The sequence below is a fragment of the Ochotona curzoniae genome, unplaced genomic scaffold, assembly GCF_017591425.1.
Source record: "Ochotona curzoniae isolate NIBS_2020 unplaced genomic scaffold, NIBS_Ocur_1.0 scaffold_4505, whole genome shotgun sequence".
Taxonomy (NCBI): domain Eukaryota; kingdom Metazoa; phylum Chordata; class Mammalia; order Lagomorpha; family Ochotonidae; genus Ochotona; species Ochotona curzoniae.
The window spans coordinates 23966661-23985956 of record NW_024467118.1 but is presented as its reverse complement, the minus strand read 5'-3'; the positions used below and the strand labels follow the sequence as shown (position 1 = coordinate 23985956).

The window sequence follows — 19296 nt, the reverse complement described above, 5'->3', positions numbered from 1 at the left end:
CCAGCTTCCTTCTAAAGCATCTGAGAAGCAGTGGATCCTTGACTGCTCCTGTACTGGGGCCCTGCCAGCCATGCGGGAGAAATGGATGGGGCTCCAGCTCTGCTCCAGCCTGCTCCAGCCTGGCTGCTATGAGCAGCTGAGGAGGACCAGAGGCTGGACAAACTTTCTCTCTGTTTGTCTCTCTCTGTGTCACTCTGCCCATCAAACAACTTTCCTTCTCTTTCCCTCATCTTTCATATTTTACCACTCAACAAACCTGCCAATTTTACAATCAAAACACATTTGTAATCCAAAGGCAGGAGCATCTCTCACTTGGACTTCCATTTTTGAAGTATGTAATACAGAGGTGAAGCTGGCCCTGGGGAAGCATCCCACCCCACAGCGCTGGCTGGATTCCAGCTACTCCGGAAGCCTGAGCCATCACTTACTGCCTGCCAAGCGCAGCAGCAGAAAGCTGGATCAGAAGTGGAAGCTGGCCTCCAACACAGGATGCAAACAATGGCTTAACCCACTGTACCACAAGCCTTCACAAAAAGTGGTATTTTAGGGCCCAGCGCGATGGCGCTAGTGGTTAAGGTCCTCGCTTTGCACGCCCGGGATCCCATATGGGCGCCGATTCTATCCTGGCAGCCCCGCTTCCCTTCCAGCTCCCTGCCTGTGGCCCGGGAAAGCAGTCGAGGACAGCCCAAAGCTTTGGGACCCTGCACCCGTGCGGGAGACCCGGAAGAGGCTCCTGGCTTCGGATCGGCATAGCACTGGCCGTTGCGGTCACTTGGGGAGTGAATCATTGGACAGAAGATCTTCTCTGTCTCTCCTCTCAGTATATCCGCCTTTCCAATAAAAATAAAATAAATCTTTAAACAAAAAAAGTGGTATTTTAGAACTAGAGAAGCTAAAACACTCATAAAGTGGGAAAAACGAGATAGTACAATTCTGTAGATCTGAATCCAAATCTTTAATACCACAATAATCTGTTATACAATTCTAGTAAAACAAACATTACACTTCCTTCTTGTGGAAGTTTTAAATCACTCCAGTATGTAAATAAATTCTGAAAATATATAACCAAATATCCGTACTCTACAGCTTTAATGACACTTACTGTCTGGCTGGCATTGATGCTATCAATGTGCTTAGTAAGGCCACAGTTGATATCTACAAAGTCTGCAGTTCTTCATATCCAATGTATCTTCTTACTATAAAATACAATAATATATATTAAAAGCAAGCTCATATCAAATTACTATCCTAAATAAAATCTGTAAACAGAGTATTTATAATACAAACAGAATTTTCCAAACAGAAAATCAAATACAAGACAAAATGTCATTTGCCTCCACTGGAGGAAACGATTGCATTCCAAAAAACAGTTAGATAAAAGAAAAGAACTGAAAAAGAAAAGAACTGGATCTAGCGCAGTTGCCTAGTAGCTGAAGTCCTTGCCTTACATGCACCGGGATCCTAAGGGCACTGGTTCGTGTCCCAGCTCCACTTCCCAACCAGCTCTCTGCTTGTGGTCTGGGAGCACAGAGGAGGATGACTCAAAGCTTTGGGACCCTGCAACTGTGCAGGAAACCTGGAGGAAGCTCCTGGCTCCTGGCTTTGGATTGGCTAAACTCCAGACATTGCAGCCACTTGTGGAGTGAATCAGTGGGTGGAGGATCTTTCTCTCTTTCTCTCTATAAATCTAACTTTCCAATAAAAATAAATAAATCTTTAAAAAAATAATTGAAACTGTGCATTAAAAAAAAAAAAAGAACTGGGCTAATGAAGCAGTGTGTTAGATTACTCTTCCACCTTCAGCAGTGGCATCCCATATGGGTGCTGGTTCCTATCCTGGCTGTTCCCTGCTGATGTAATTCCCAGCTCCTGACCTGGGTCCTCGTGCCCCTGTAACACAAGGCTTCTGGCTTTGAATCGGCTCAGCTCCAGCCAATGTAGCCTTTTAGGGAATGAACTAATGGAGAAAAGATTTTCTATTTCTCCTGTTCTGTAAAAGGTATCATTTCAAATAAAAATGAATAACTTTTAATATGTGCATATTAAACCCTAGAAAAACCTTGTCTGGGTAGCTAACTAGGAGCCAGCACTGTGCTGCGGTAGATAAAAGCTCCTGTCTACTGCATACTGTGCCAGGATCCCGTCAGTTCTGGCTGCTCCATTTCCAATCCATCACCGTGCTAATATTCCTGCGAAAGCAACAGAAGATGGCTGAGTCCTTGGGGCCCTGTACCCACTTAAGAGACCAGGAATAAACTCTGGGCTCCTTGTTTTGGCCTAACATAGGCCGTTGCAGCAATCTGGGGCATGAATCAGTAAATGGAAGATAACTCCTGTCTATTCTCTCTGTAACTGAGCCTTTCAAATAAATGAATAAACCTTACAAAAAAAGAATCTGGGCTCAGTGCTGTAGCCTAGTGGCCGAAGTCCTGGCACCAGGATCCCACATGGGCGCCGGTTCATATGCTGGCTGCTCCACCTCCAATCCAGCATCAGAACATGGCCCAAATCCTGGGGCACCTGCACAGTTCAAGTTCCTGGTAGAAAACTGTCCAGGAAAACCTCACTGGGTCCTTAATCTGTTTGTTTTACTTAGCAGAGTCACATGAGAACCTGGTTGGGGTGGGCCAGGCCAGGCCAAGCCATAACCGCATCCGTGAGAGTTGCAACGGGTAAGCATCCGTTGGCTGAGCTACAGTACTTGCCAGTGAATGCCAGCACTGCAGGCAGGCCATGTCATTCTGCACCACAGCGCCCAAGGACACAGAGAGCTGGGAGTGGGAGTGGGCCTGCTAAGGACTTGGGAAGCTGGTGAACACGAGAGCTGAGACTGCATGCAGGTTCGAGGGCAGGGTCAGCCCACAGCACACACTGGCAAGAGTAAGAGCCAGGACAAGACTGAGACATGCGCCCATTCAGATGAGCTGCTGCTGGGAGTGCGCCAGGCCAGGCTACGCCGCTGCATCTGCCAGCGAGAGGTGACCTGGAAGTGGGGGGCGTTGAGCCAGGTTGCAGCACCTGTTGCCCAAGTCTGAGGATGGGCCATTTTGGACTGGGCCACAAAACACAATGCGACACACAAGACTCAGGGTTGAAAGCAGCCCTAGCAGGGGAACCCACAGGACCCTCATCGGGCCGTTCGTTCCACAGAAGAACATTGAGAGCAGCACTTGGGGGTGGATCAGGCTGGGAGGCATCATGACCAGGCTACAGCGCTGGGCCCAAAAACATATAAATCATAAACAATAGTTTTGGGGCCCAGTACCATTGCCTAATGGCTAAATCCTTGCCTTTCAACCAGCAGGATCTCATATGGATGTAGGTTCGAGTTGCAGATGCTGCACTTTCCATCCAGCTCCTTGACTGTGGCCTGGGAAGGCAGTACAGGACAGTCCAAAGCCTTAGGACCCTGCACCCACATGGAGACCCAAAAGAAGCTGGCTTTGGATCAGCTCAGCTCTGGCTATTGTGGACACTGGGGAGTGAACCAGTGGAGAGAAGATCTTTCTGTCTCTCCTTTCTGTAAATCTGATTTTCCAAAACAAATAAATAATTTTTTAAAATCAAACAAAAAGAATAAATACAGTTTTAAACTTGGTGGAACTTATGCTGAAAAAGCTCATTTTTTAAATATTTTATATCCATTTTCTACTAACTTTTGAGGTACTCCCATATAGAACAACAGCACAACATTTATTTTTATTTATTTATTTTTAATGATCTTACTTAGTTGATTAGGGCACCAAGGGTCAAGGGCTACAAGGTGAAAGTAGATAATACCATTGTTTCCACACTAATATCATCATTTTTTCCTTGCATCTGGGGTCAGGGGAGAAACAAAGGGAGAAGCCCCACCCAGCCTCCCACCCATCCCAGATCCCCAACAGGAGGCGCGCTCCGAGGGTCCTGCTCAAGCAATTTTGATAGTTCAATAGTTCTGGATTGCTGCCAATCTTGTTATTCCAATCGCAATGATACCTATTCAGAGTCTACTGGCTGACATAATCTCTTCATGGTTGGGGTTCTGAGATCAGTTCAGTTGGAGGGATCTCCAAAGAAACTTCATCTAAGATCCCAGATCTGATTCTTGCATGAGTTTGCTAGTACAGGGTTCCAACACTGTCCACTGCGCCAATCAGCTTACGCACATGCTGGTCATTGCAACTGCTGGGTCAGTTCTGTTTCCAGCCCTGTCTTCCTCGTGAACCAATGGGTGTTGTAATCCAGCTTGATTCTACCCACTTCATACTCGGTCCTCCGCAAACCAGTGGGAGCTGAAGCCTAGTTGGGGCGACTCCCCATAACCCCCCACCAAGCCTGCCCTCTACCCTGGTTTCCATGCTTGCCAATATGTACCACAGGCTTGTCCAATCTGTCCCACATCCCACTTAGTTCTCGTACATGTCAATGGGCATTGAAGCCTAGTTCAACCCAACCCACCTACTATCCAGCCCACACACTTCCTGGCAGGTACCTTTCTGTCTAGCCATGCCTGCCCCTGTCCTGGTTTTCAGAAACAGCACAAGATTTATAAGGTATGATCTGCAGCCCTAAGCATCTGCTATTGGCTTTGGGACGTAGTCCTGCCTGTAAGTGGGGTAAGCCTACTGTCATGACTTTTCTCACACTACCCTCATTCAGTCTTCTTCAGGAATCTCTTCTCTTCTGCTCTGCTTCTCCTGGGTTCTGTCCCCAACCTTTTGCTCTGCTTACATTCTCCAGATACAGCTAAACTCATGGTTTCAATACCTATAACTAACACTTTAGTCAACAGTTCTCCCCCAAACTCCACTGCAGTCACCTACCTGACATTCACTTGGCTCGTCAACAGGCACTTTCAGTCTGAGAGGTCCAGCTTAAAAATCCTTCATTGATCTTCTATAGCTTCCCCTATGAAGTCCCAATGTGAGTTCTATGGCCAAGGCCAGGTATTCTCTATTCATCAATAGCTAAGCATATGCTTCCTTCCCAACAAAGGTCATTTCTTGTCTCTGTGTCTGAAGTATGCCCTGCCCAAAGCTCATCTGCCGAAGTCTACCTAACCCCACTTCTCTGTCCAAGAGTATTAGTACTAGATCCCACCCAATCCTATTCCCCCTCCTTTTTTTTAAGACTTACTTTTATTTTAAGACTTTATTTTGGGGCCCAACACAATCAATAACCAAATCCTCACCATGGAGGTGTAAGTTAGTATCCTGACTGCTCCACTTCCCATCCGGCTCCCTGCTACTAGCCTTGAAGACCCGGAAGAAGGTCCTGGATCCTGGCTTCAGATCGGCATAGCATCAGCCGTTGCGCTCACTTGAGGAGTGAATCACTGGACAGAAGATCTTCCTCTCTGTCTCTCCTCCTCTCTGTATATCTGACTTTCCAATAAATTAATTAATTTAAAAAAAAAAAGATCAGCAAGGAAGTAGAGCAACTGGAACAGGAACCAGCGACCACCTGGGATCCCAGTGCTTGCAAGGTAAGGATTAGCCAACTGAGCCATTGTGCCACGCCCCATAACCTATCTTGACTTTACTTTCAGAAAAGTATTTTACTATCCCAAAATCTGATTTGGACACAGCTCCCAGAAATATATTTATTTTAACACCTTCATAGCTATTTGTCCAGATTACCCTTCTGTAAACATCACACAGGTTATGTGTCTGCTTCAGCAAGTAAGGGCCCAGTATTTGTTATATCAGCACAAACAAAAACAAACAAACAAAAAAAAAATGCTACTTCTTTTCTTCCAAATCTTGGACTTACCAGTTCAGCATCCGTAATACGCAGATCCATAACAGAGCACCTCTTTGCCATGAATAAAGCTGCTGAAAAATAAATTCATAATCAAAGGGTAGCTAAGAATCACAATAGATGTTCTTTGTATCTGCCCATAACTACTTTCCCTCCCTTACCATACTTCTTTCTGCTAACATTCAGCAATATAATCACATCACATGACCTAATTTAAACTAAGCATGGTACCTCATCCTTGCGGGAATTGAACATGGGATGAAGATGTGACTAAATCTATCAGCATCTTCCCACATAAGGCTCTAGTAACTAAGCCAATGAAGCCAGGAAGCAGGTCCCACCATTGACAGAAGTACCTGCAGCAGGAGGGCTAGAACCCATAGATACACTTCTGCTGAATATAAGATGGGCCCAACTAGAGGAGTCCCACCAGCTCAAACAGCTACAGCTACACTTGCACGATCAATAACTTGTCCCATTGCAAGCTGTATTTCTATTACTTGTACCTCAGAAAGTCCTAAGTTATAAAGTGAATAGACAGAAATTAGATGTAAAAGGATTTCTCACGCAGGCTGTAAAAGGACCTCAGGACCTCGTAGGCCTTTCCTCAGAAAGCATTTACTTGGGGACCGGCAGCGTGGCCTAGTGGCTAAAGTCCTCGCCTTGAATACACCGGGATCCCAAACAGGCGCCAGTTCAAATCCCGGCAGCTCCATTTCCCATCCAGCTCCCTGCTTGCGGCCTGGGAAAGCAGTAGAGCATGGCCCAAAGCCTTGGGTTCCTGCACCTGCGTGGGAGACCTGGAGGAAGTTCCTGGCCCCTGGCTTCAGATTCGCATAGCGCCGGCCGTTGCGCTCACTTGGGGAGTGAATCATTGGACGGAAGATCTTCCTCTCTGTCTCTCCTCCTCTCTGTATATCTCTGACTTTGCAATAAAAATAAATAAATCTTTAAAGAAAGCATTTATTTGTCTAAAACAATGTCTCATTTTCCTACCAGGTACATGTCAAAATTAACTAATTACACTGTCCCTCCCCTCATTTTTATTTTTTTTTCTCTCCTCCCTTCATTTTTTTTTAAAGATTTATTTTTATTATTTTTTTATTGGAAAGGCGGATATACAGAGAGGAGAGACAGAGAGGAAGATCTTCCGTCCGATGATTCACTCCCCAAGTGAGCGCAACTGCCGATGCTATCTATGCCGGTCCGAAGCCAGGAGCCTCTTCCGGGTCTCCCACGCGGGTGCAGGTTCCCAAAGCTATGGGCTGTCCATGACTGCTTTCCCAGGCCACAGGCAGGGAGCTGGAAGGGAAGCGGGGCTGCCGGGATTAGAACCGGCGCCCATATGGGATCCCGGGCGTGCAAGGCGAGGACCTTTAACCACTTGCGCCACCGCGCCGGGCCCCTCTCTTCATTTTTAAAGATTTATGTAAAAGGCAGAGCTAGAGGCAGACAGTTCTATCCACAGGTTCACTCCCCAAATGACATGGCAGAGTCAGGCCAAAGCCAGCAGGGTAGCTCGAGTCTCCCACACGAATGACCGAGGCCCCAGTACTTGGCCATCTTCTACTGCCTCCCAGGCCCATCAGTGAATGTGAAGAAAGGCAGCTGGGATCCAACCAGCGCCCACATAGGATGCCAGTGCTGCAGTTAAGCAGCGGCTTGCACTACTGTATTGTACCACTGGTTCCTAATTCCTTAAAGCAAAATAGATAGCTACAGAGATAGTCTATTTAATGAGTGAGATCATAAACACACATTGGCAGTGTTCAGGAATGGGGAGAGGCAGAAGGGGGAAGCAGGTGAGAGAGGGAGATAGCTCAGCTCTCCATGCTGTGTTTATGCCCTAACGCCTTCCGAAGACACCCTGTCCAGATCGTGTCTGTGAAGACGGCCAGTGTACTCTCCTTCAGCATGCTCTGACCAGAACACAGCGAGAACACAAATCAGCAAGCAGTTACATGACTAAGGGAACACAGTGCTAGGGAAACAGACCAGAGGTCCAGACCTGTGGGCACAGAGCGCGCTTGACTGAAATGGGAAAGACCAGTTGAAATTAACAACAGTAAATTAAAGAAGAAACCAGGGAAGGCATTCCAGTCCAACAAAAGCTTCCACAGCAAGGCCTAGATTTAATGAATTTAACATCTGAGGGGAGAAATGCAGCTAGCTACAGAGTCCCTCTCTATTCCAGGAGAAAATGATGGGACAATGAAGAGCTAAACAGCAAGCCTCGTCATGGGATCCTGAAAACACCATCAAGTTCAGACTTGATTTTTTTTTTTTTTGGTACAGATTTATTTATCTTTTTATTGCAAAGTCAGATTTTACAGAGAGAAGGACAGACATACAGAAAGATCGTCCAAATGCTGGTTCACTCCCTAAGAGGCAGCAACAACCAGAGCTGAGCTAAGCTGAGGCCAGGAGCTTCTGGAAGCCCACAATGGTGCAGGGTCCCAGGGCTTTGAGCCGACCTCCACTGCTTTCCCAGGCCACAAGGAGAGAGCTGGAAGGGGAGTGAAACAGCCAGGACATGAACCAGCACCCAAGTGGAATCCTGCCACTTGCTACTGTGCTGGGCCCCAGACTATATCTTAAAGGCAACGAAAACCCAAGGAAAAGATTTCAAACAGAGTTAGCATGCTCAAACGCATTAGCAGGACCACTGTGGTTATAGTTAAAAAAAATTGGATTAGAAGCAAGAATAACTCCTAGGCCCACTCAGCTTCCAATCCAGCCCACTGCAAATGCACCTAGGAAGTGGTAAGTGACAGCTCAAGTACCTGAGCCCCTGCTACGAGAGAACGGGAGTTCCTGGTTCCTGGCTGATGCAGCCACCTGAGAAGTCCTTCAGCCGATGGCAGACTTCTTTCTTGCTCTCCTTCCCCCGACTCTCCTTGTGACACTGGTCTTTTAAATAAATAAATCTTTCCTTTAAAAAAAAGCAAGGATGCTGGACCCGGTGCTGCAGTCCAGTAGCTAAATTCTTCACCTTGCACAGGACCCCAGATTCCTGCGACTGCAGACATTGGGGCGCACACTGCCAGCTCCCACACGGCAGATACGGATTGAATTCCAGTCTCCTGGGGCAAGAGAGTCCCCTGAGTCTCAAGTAACCTAAAATTAATCAGCATCATTTTTTTTCAATTCATAGAAATACAACTATACATGGATTTTACAGTTTGAGGGTCCCAAAATACATTTATTTTGCAATTCCACTTTTCCACAGAGGTTGTGAAGAATCTTCAGATTTACTGAGTTCTCAACACACATGCTTATCTGATCTTCCCCTAGAGACAAGAGGGCCAGAATTTGGTTTTTCTGTCTGTTTTGGGGACAGAAAGGTTGGCCTGACTATAGTTTTGGATATGCCGAGTTTGACGTAACCTACAGGAACATCTAAACACACACACCATGAAGCTAAATGACAACAATCCCACTGGTGTGGGGGGAGGGAGAGAGAGCACAGTGGCTCAACCTGCAAGTGCCAACATCCCAGCTGGGTACCAGGTCATGTGCCGGCTGGCTCTACTTCTGGACCAGCTCTCTGCTCCTTGTCTTAGAGGCAAGTCATTAAGCCCCTGCACCAACACAAAGACCAGAAGGGGATCCTGGCTTCAGACAGGCCCAGCTTTGACCACTGTGACTATCTGGGAATGAACCAACAGATGACAGATGTTTCTCTCAGTCTTTCTGTTAATCTGCCTTTCAAATAAAAAATAAATACATAAATCTTAAAAAAAAAAAAAAAAAAGGAGTCCAGCTAGGGGAAAGTTTTTAAAGATTTATTTATTTATTTATATTGTAAAGTCAGATATTCAGAATAGGACAGATGAAGACCACAAGCAGGGAGCTGAATGGGAAGCAGGACCACTGAGACACGAATCGGCGCCCATATGGGATCCTGGTACTTACAAAGCGGTAACTTTAGCCACTAGGCTACGGTGCCAGGTCCTAGCGGACATTTTTTTAAAAATATTTATTTACTTGAAAGGCCGACTCTGATATGGTCTTAGTAGTCCAGGGTTCCAAGTTTGGAACCCACACCTCCCCGGCCTATGACCCCCTCCTGCCCAGCTGCACCTGGAGCCTGAAGGGGGTGGCGCTGCATTGCTGCCTGATCACACTACCCTCCCAAGCCCCTCAAAGCCTGCCTTGGCAAGGAGGCTGGCTGGCCCACTTGTGTGGCAGGCTCCACGGCTTGGGCTCTTACTTCCTGCCGACAGACTCCGAGGACAGAGGTGGCCCCCGGCCACGGCCTACATGTGTATTCCCCACTCTCCGCTCACGGCACAGATGCAAATGCTAAGACGTTTTATTTCTAATCGGTGTGCTTTCAAGAGTTGCAGCAGAAATGAGGCCTGAGCAGACTACTAGCACTAACAGAATGTGGACAGGAAAAGGGGAATTAACTTTGCGGATGTTTGCTGGGTTTTTTTTAAGTGTATCCGAGTTGGAGATGTGAAATTTATACCACTGGGGAAGCTGGAACAGAGATCTTCAGCTTAATGGATGGATTTCACAATAATGACCATTTCTTCCTCTCAGGGTTTCAATCATTTGCTGATTTCTGTTATCAGCAGCTGAACGGTTGCCTAGTAACTGCAGCTAGTATTAAGAAGGTGTGACTCCAAACACAGCAGTGGTTCCTGGCTTGGCTAATGAAGACACCTTCAATCATCCCACACTTATGTCCAGCACCATCTCTCTCACCAAAAAGCTACAGACAACCATGCCCAGAGAGAGACATCATCCACAGCAGCCAAAGCGGGGCCTAGGTCACGAGCCAGAGCTCCACTGGGATCTCCCACGTGTGCGCAGGAGCCCAAGTACCTGTAGCTTCTGCTGCTTTCCCACGTGAGTAAGAAGTGGAACAGCCATGATTTGGACCAGCACCCATTAGGGAGTCCAGTTTTGCAGGCTACAATGTAACCTACTATTCCATACCAGAGGGCCTGGGAAACTTTTATAGCAAAATATCCCTATTATTTAGTCTAACATTCTTTTAACATCTGTGTATCTGCAGAGGGTCGGCAATAGTACTAGACCGCAGAAAGGAAGGAAAGATGGAAGGGGAAAGGAGAGAATTAAGTCCCAACCTCAGGACAGCCCTGAGTTCACAGAGTAAGTGGTACAAACCTGGAGCCAGTGTTGTGGCACAGCAAGCCAGCCCAACACCACTCATCCCATACAGGCGCCAAGTCGGGTCCCTGTTGTAGCAGTTCCGACTCTGCTGACGTGCCTGGGAAAGCAGGGGAGGATGGACCGAGAACATGAGGTTCCTGCCACCCATGTGGGATACTGGGATGAAGTTCCTGGCTGCTGGTTTTGGACTGGCACAACCCCAACCAGCTTCTACTTGCAGTGAACAAGTGGATTTAAGATCTCTAACTCTACCTTTCAAATAAGTACACAAATATTTTTAAAAAGTGTCTCAATGCATTGATAAGTACAAAAAATAAATCTATTGTTTTTTTTAAAGATTTACTTATTTTTATTGAAAGTGAGGTTTACAGAGAAGAAGAGGCAAAACAAAGATCTTCTATCCAATGATTCACTCCCCAAGTGGCCGCAACAGCCAGAGCTGCGCCGATCTGAAGCCAGGAGCCAGGAGCTTCTTCCAGGTCTCTCAAGCAGGTACAGGGTTCCAAATTTTGGGTCATCCTTGACTGCTTTCCCAGGCCACAAGCAGGGAACTGGATGAGATGCAGACATGTCAGGACAGGAACTGGTGCCCAAATGGGATCCTGACGCATGTAAGGTAAGTATTTCAGCCTCTAGGCTACCACACCAGGCCCTATCAGTTTGCAAAGTAGATAATGGGGCCTGACACTATGGCCTAGCAGCTAAGGTCCTCTCCTTGAACGCGCCAGGATCCCATTTGGGCGCCGGTTCTAATCCTGGCAGCTCCCCTTCCCATCCAGCTACCTGCTTATGGCCTGAGAAAGCAGTCGAGGACAGCCCAAAGCCTTGGGATCTTGCACTTGTGCGAGAGGGGTGGAGGAGGTTCCTGGCTCCTGGCTTCGGATCAGCGCAGCACCGACTTTTGCGGTCATCTGGAGAGTGAGTCATAGGACGAAAGATCTTCCTCTCTGTCTCTCTTCCTCTCTGTATATCTGACTTTATAATAAAAATAAATAAATCTTTTTTTATAAAGCATGTAATAACTACTACTTGGGGAAGGAAGCAAAAAGAATTCCTGGGAATATTGTCTGTGTCTCACAGCGAGCTAGCAGAGTGGGAGAGGACAAGGAGAAGAGGCGAGACTCGACAGCAGACACAGTAACTCTAAGACAGAAAGGCACTGAACATGCAAAACAAAAACAGAAAAACTAAACGCTGTTCATGTCAGTCTTCCAAACTCCTCAACTGACTTATCTGTTATAAAACAAGACATGTGGGCCCGGTGCAATAGCCTAGTGGCTAAACCCTCGCCTTGTATGCGCTGTGCATGTGGCAGCTCCACTTCCAACCCAGCTTCCTGACTGTGGCCTGGGAAAGCAATAGAGGACAGGCCCAAAACCTTGGCACCCTGCACAGGTGTGGAAGACGAGGAAGAAGCTCCTGACTTTGGATTGGCTCAGTTCTAGCTATTGCAACCACCTGGGGAGTGAACCAGCAGATGCAAGATCTGTCTCCTCTATAAATCAGAATTTCCAATTAAACTTTTTTGTTTTTAGTCCTAAGGAAAAAAAAAAAAAAAGACATGCTGATTCACCCTACTAATACTAAAGCATATTATGAAAGTAATGTAATAAAAGTGTGTGCTAAGGTCGGCACCGTGGCATAGCAAGTTAAGCCTCTGCCTGTGGTGCTCGCATCCCATGTGAGCCAGTTCCAGTCCTTACTGCTGCACTTGCAATCCAGCTTCCTGCTAATATCCCAGGGAAAGCAGCAGACGGCCCAAGTACTTGGGCCCCAGCACCCACATAAGGAGACACGGAAGAAGCTTCTAGATCCTGGCTTCAGACTGTCCCAGCTGCTACTGTTGCAGCCATATGGGAAGTAAACCAGCAGAAGATCTCTCCCTATCTCTGTATTACTTGTAAGTAAATTAAATGTTAGAAAAAAATACAAAGAATGTGTCATTTCTTACTCTTATCAAATATTTACTAGTAGTTTATAAAGCAAAGCAACTTCATACCTTACACTGAAATAAATCCTGATGAAGAATTAAGCTTAGAAATATTAGCTAGGGGCCCGGCAGCGTGGCCTAGTGGCTAAAGTCCTCACCTTGAACGCACAAGGATCCCATATGGGCGCTGGTTCTAATTCCGGCAGCCCCGCTTCCCATCCAGCTCCCTGCTTGTGGCCTGGGAAAGCAGTGGAGGACAGCCCAATGCTTTGGGACCCTGCACCCATGTGGGAGACCCGGAAGAGCTCCTGGATCCTGGCTTCGGATCGGCGTAGCAGCATCAGCCGTTGCGCTCACTTGGGGAGTGAATCATCGGATGGAAGATCTTCCTCTCTGTCTCTCCTCCTCTCTGTATATCTTTGACTTTCCAATAAATAAATAAATCTTAAAAAAAAAAAAAAAGAAATATTAGCTAATAGAGGGCAGTGCAATGGTTCAACTGGCTTATCCCCCCCCTTGAAGGTGGCATTCCATATGGTGTCAGTCCGTGTCCTGGCTGCTCCACTTCCACACAACTCCCTGGATCCCTGCACACGTGCGGGAGACCTGTAACAGGGCCCTGGCTCCCGGCTTCAGATCAGCTCAGCTCTGGCCGTTGTGGCCATTTATGGGATGAACCAGTGAATAGAAGATCTTTCTGTATCCTTCTCTGTAAATCTGCCTTTCCAATAAAAACAAATAGACTTTTTAAAAACAACAGGTAATAAATGATTATCACAGCTGTTCAATGAAGACACTTCTCAACTTGGAAGTATGCTGAATGATAAACCCAAAGAAAGCTAAAACAGATATGGGTATACGGATTTCAAATGTCTGTTAATTAAAAATAACCAAAAGCAGCAAACTATAGGAATATATTTTCAAGGGAAAAAAAAAGAGACACCAAGATTAACAGCCTGAACAGATGATCAAGAGATACACACAGAAAAAAGCCCACCTTTCCATAAAATCCAGGCCTTCTCTTCCCCTTTCAATCAACTAACACTGAGCATGCCTTCTGATTGCTGTTCTGTGATTACTCTGATCCACTGCACCATAGCCTCTTCCAGGGACACTACCACTTCTTTCCCATTCTTGCCACCAGCCCCACTGCCCATCCAACAGCCCTGCCCCCATGCCAGGAACAGCACTTTAATAAACATGGAGGCTCAGACTCTAAAACTCGCCCTCACTTCTGCCCTTAAGCAAAACGCAGAACTACGAGGAGATAAAAGTGACACAAAACGCATGCTCTCTCTTCAAAGGATTCTTGGAGGAGAGGAGCGGAGGAGCAAGCTAACCTGAGTCACAACAGAGCCAAAGCGCAGGAAGAAGAAAAAAAAAAAAAGAGAATGTTCAAACTCCGAACTGAAAAACGCTGATGTTGGGATTAAAACACTTAAACAACAAACCAGGAGGGCGCAGTCATTGTTTTGCCAGGGGCCAGGTTCCGCGCCCGGAGTCCACGCTCCAGCTCCACCAATCCGCTGCCTCTCCCGGAGCGAACCAGTCTCCGGGCAAGCAGCGCCTCCCGATTGGCTTAAAGAAGCCGAGGAGAAAAACCGGCCAATCCTGCCTTCCAGGCGCAACTGTGCCCCGGAGGCCCGTGCGATGTGTCCAAACCCGTTCCAAAGGTGGTCACCGACAGGTCAGGGTAAGCTCGGCCTGACCGTGCCCTGCCCTCCACATGGCTCAAATCGCTCGCGCTCCTCTCCCCGGGAGAAAACTATTTTGTTTTGAAACTAAAAGAGCCCGAGGACTAAGTTGTGCCCACCCCCGCCCCCACCCCCGGGGCAAAATGACTCACTCCAAGCAAAGCACTTCTCCAGAGCGCGCCAGGAGGGTCCCAGGCAGAATCAAACTTGCCGAAGGGGTAGGGGGACCAGGGACAGATTAATACCGATCCCAGCAGAAGACAAAGTCTTCCCCCCACCCCTACTCCCGTCCCGCAGCACCCAAACCCCAATCGCGCGGTGTATTAGGGCGGTGTATTGGGTGCTGGAAGAAGTGAGTAAACAGACAGCTCTGCTCGGACTCCGCGCTCGGAGAGAGACACGCAAGGTCAAGTCCCGCAGGGAACGAACGGGGAAGAGGGCCCGGGGGTGGGGGGTGGAGGAGCACCAAAGGGGTGTGTCGGGGCCTGCAGGCCACGGGCCGCGGACGCCCGGGAAGCGGCCGCCAACGCGGCCCCCACCTCCGCCCGGCCTCCGGCTGCGCGCCAGGACCCGCCTCTCGCCGACGCCGCACTTCCCTTCCGCCCGGGCTGCCGCTGGGGCCCACGGGTCGGACGAGAGGCGCCCCGCGCCCGAGTCCCCCACGCTCGGGTGTTTGGACCCCGGTGGCCTCCGCAGCCTCAGGGCCATCCGCTTTAGCTCGTCGTCCCGGGGACCCGTTCCCTTACACCGCCCCCGACCCCCGGGGCGCCCCCGGGGAGGGGGAACCCCTCTCCCCTACCCCCCCCCACCCTCAGACCCGCCGCCTTTACCTGCTTCTGGAACGGACGGAGGGCGTCGAGGGCCCGGGCCGCGTCGTCGTGTGTGCGACGCGGGCACCGCAAGCCCTTTCCCGCCGCCGCCGCCGCCGCCGCCGCTGCACTCTCCTGCGCGGCGCAGGGCTGGCGGCGAGCAGGGGGCGGCCGCGAGGGGGGACGCGGTGGCGGGGGAGAGACGCGCGGCGAGAGCGGCCGGCGGGGAGACACTGCCGCTCTCCGTCGGGCTGGGGAAGAGCAGCCTGACAGGAGCCAGCCGCGAGAGGGCGGGTGGGCGGCCGCGCGGGGAGGGTCTGGGGGAGCGGGCGATGGCTGCCACGTCGCCCAGGTGGCTCGCCGCCCTCCTCGCCTGCCCCACACCCTCCGGCTTCCCGCCTCGACCTCTGGTTCGTCCCCGTAGATCCGTCAGGGCGCGTCGGCCCGCCCCGCGAGGGGGCCGGCCGGGACGACCCGAACCCTCCCGGCTACCTCGTCCCCGCGCCCTCAGGAAAGCCGGCCCCGGCCAGACCGGTTCTGCGGCAATGGCTCCCCCGGCTCGGCGCGCGCACGCTTACACACACACACACACGCGCGCGAGCGTCGGAGGGCCTGTCGGTGTTCCCTCGTCCCTCGCAGCCTGCTCAGGAGCAGGGAGCCCCCATTCTCTAGGTCACGTTCTGGGGAAAGGCGAAGGAGGTGTTTGGCGGCTGGTGAACGTAGGGATGGGGGGATGGGGAGGTGGCGGGAGAGGTCGGAATTTTCTGCCAAAATAAACGGCGCGGTAAACCACGGCGGCTTCGGGGCCCTCCTCGCGCACTCCCAACCCCGAAAATCAAAACAAACAAACACAAGGTCGTAGTAGCCGCTCTCCAGGGTGGAGGCACGCCCAGCGCGCGGCGTCCCGGCGGCAAGTTGGCAGGGGCGGCGGGCAGAGCCTGGCGGCCTCAGCTCTCGGGGCCCCCACGGCAGGCAGCTTGCTGGCTCGGGGAGCCCCCCGAGTCCACGGCGGCGGGAACACAAAGGCGCAGTCCTCCGTGGCGGCCCGGGTCGCGGCTGCCCCTCGGCCCCCGGAACACGCTGGCGCAGACGCCGCGAGGTGTGCGCGTTTGCTCCTGGGGCTGCGGGCACCGGCCTTTGCCCCGCGTCAGAGCCGGAGTTCAGGGTGCCGAGAAAAAGCCACAGTGTTCTTTCCTTCTTGACATTGCAGGGTTAGTTAATAGCCCGCCTGCCCCCACGCCTGCTCCGTTTTTGTTCCCCAGTAACTCGGCCTTCTCTAGTTCATTGTTTTGTCTGTTCTTACATATTTTTAGTGTTTTCAAAGTACGTAAAAAATTTCCCCCCTGTTTTCCGGGATAGGGAGGGGTGGTGGCTGTGCCAGGTTTGTCCTTTGCCCCCTCCCTTTGCAGTTCATTTTCATTCCACTTTCAGTGTTTATTCCTAGAAATATCAAATAACCTTCAACCAAAATATTCCCCTGTGTGGGAAAAAAAGTTACCTATCACTATTGTTGTGGTGCCTACTTTAAACTTAGTGTGAATTCTAAAAAGTGCCCGTGGGTTTTTTTTTTTTCCCTACCTTTAGTTCTAATTGGAACACCTACTCATACTTAGTGAAATTCAGTAATATTTAAGCACTTAAAGATGGTCGATCTTGCCATGAACTTACCAATCCAGGGAAAGTCAAAAGCGGAGAAATTTACCTTTGTATTACTTTTTGTCTTTTATACAACCTCTGAGTTCCAGTGCTAAGAAATTACGAAGCGAACACCTTTACTAATGCTTTTATTAAATTTTAAAAAGAAGTAATAACCTAGATTCAAGATATATAAACAGCTGGTGCTGAGAACCTAACATTAACTCACTCTAAACATCCATTAAAAGAGACTAATAACTGTAATATATGCCACTTTCAAAATTAAAGAACCCTGATAATTATAAACTTCAAACAAGCCTCGCAAATTAATATGAACTTTGTTCATAGGAAATATGGTGAGCAAGATAGTAAAAACTTGCATTTAAATTCTTGATTTTTCTTTGAACATAAGAATCCGTCACATCTCAAGTCTGAACATTAGGAAAGAAGGTGTTGTTACTATTGGAGAATGTATTTCAAGGCACATAGCCCAGGCTGAATATTAAACAGTCGGCTTACTATTTCAATTAAAACAAAAACAATACCATAAAGCTCTCAAAATCAAGCTCCAATGAAGAACAAAGCAGCCCTTCCATTCCCAAAGCCAGCCCACTTTTGTGAATATTTATCAAGCTTTCCTCCTTCCTTATTGGTTCAAATTCTAAGCCAATGGGAAAAGCACACAACACATCTTTGAAAGCCAGAGACCTCGCCTTAAGTTAACACAAGGGATAAATGGATTGTTTATCGAGCTCATTCTCATCCAAAGTCATGCTAGAATCCTTGAATTATTGACTAGGAGCTGGGAGTGCTGTTCCACTCCTGCTCTGCACTCTGGTCTCCTGATTGGTGACCCCACGACTGGATATGCTTTATGTGACAGTATCCATACTGAACTTTGCAAATCTGAATCTGCAGTTTGAATCTGGGGAATGGCAAAAAGTAAAATACCTCAAGATGAATCTGGCGTTTGACTCTGGCTTTCAAGGAAATGGTATATTTATATATATTGGGAAAGGACTTGGAATTTTCTAAATAAAATTGCCACAGTATCAAAAATAAGCCTGCAATACTTATCTAAAGCCCTCTTTAGCTGGGGAGGATGGATAGAAGGGAGTAGAATGTCATTTTGCTCTTAAAACTATATCTGATCTCATAAATATTTATTAAAACAGATTTTAATGTTCTAAAAAATTTAAAATTAAAGAATTTTTTAAAAGCCGGCTTTTCAACAAAGAGCTAGATTTAGTGGCAAAATTCTAAATGTGTCTAGCACGTAGTGTGATTTTCTTACAAAAGTAATCAATGCCACCATTATAGTTCTTCCTTTGATTTTGACTTGATGCATTCTGCTTAATTATTTACATATTTTGCAATCCCCCTTACTAGGTAATACATTCCTTAAACACAGGTTTGTTTCCCATTCAGCTTTGTGTCCCTCATTGCCAACTTGAGAAGCTTGTACAAACATCAACACTCGTGGCTGTTTGATAAGTGGTAGAATGAGTGAGCAGCGCGCTATGACACAGCATATGGCAGACCACAAGAAAATCTGTCTCAGGGATTTTTTTTTCCTCCTCTGCATAATGGCTGACAAATTGCTTTCATTCTCAATTAAACTTCAGAATAGCATTGTTGCTGAAAGAAAGTAGAACCAACATATGCTGGAATTCCCATGTATTTCAGTCTTTTTTAAGATTATTATTTGATTTGATTTTGATTTCTATTTCTGACATTTATCATACAATTCTATATCGTCTGGGATTCCCCTCCCCCCATATTTTATCTTGATTGGAAAGTCAGATGCAGAGAGAGTAGAGAGAGGGAAAGATCTCTCCGTTCAGTCACTCCCCAAGTAACCGCAACGGCCAAAGCTGCGCCAATCCGAAGCCAGGAGCCAGGAACCTCCTGCAGGTCTCCCACATGGGTGCAGGGTCCCAAGGCTTTGGGCCATCCTTGACTGCTTTCCCAGGCCATAAGCAGGGAGCTAGATGAGAAGCAGGGCTGTCAGGATTAGAACAGGCACCCATATGGGATCCCAGCGCATGCAAGGCGAGGACTTTAGCTGCTAGGCTGCCATGCCAGGACCCCATCAGTCTTAAATCAGGGGGAGATGATGCTAGCTAATATTACTGTTATCTAAAACAAGTAAATTTCAATGACTTTATATATGGACTACATTCAACAGGTTCTACAAACTCTGTGGTGTGGAAAAATTACTTATATTCTCTAATACCCAATTTTTATGTCTCAAAAGTGGCATTTCGGGCCCGGCACGGTGGCGCAAGTGGTTAAGGTCCTTGCCTTGCACGCCCGGGATCCCATATGGGTGCCGGTTCTA

At 48.3% G+C, this 19296-nt stretch overlaps 1 protein-coding gene across 1 annotated transcript in view; it reads right to left on the bottom strand.

The window, feature by feature from the left end:
- N4BP2 (NEDD4 binding protein 2) overlaps positions 1–15459 on the bottom strand; it is a 75279-nt gene extending 59820 nt beyond the window's left edge. The window contains exons 1-3 of the mRNA XM_040966381.1: positions 15342–15459; positions 5755–5816; positions 1103–1196 (exon numbers count right to left, since the gene is read on the bottom strand). The gene's annotated coding sequence lies outside the window, so the exon portion shown is untranslated. The remainder of the gene's footprint in view (positions 1–1102; positions 1197–5754; positions 5817–15341) is intronic.
- Between the last annotated feature and the right edge of the window lie 3837 nt (positions 15460–19296).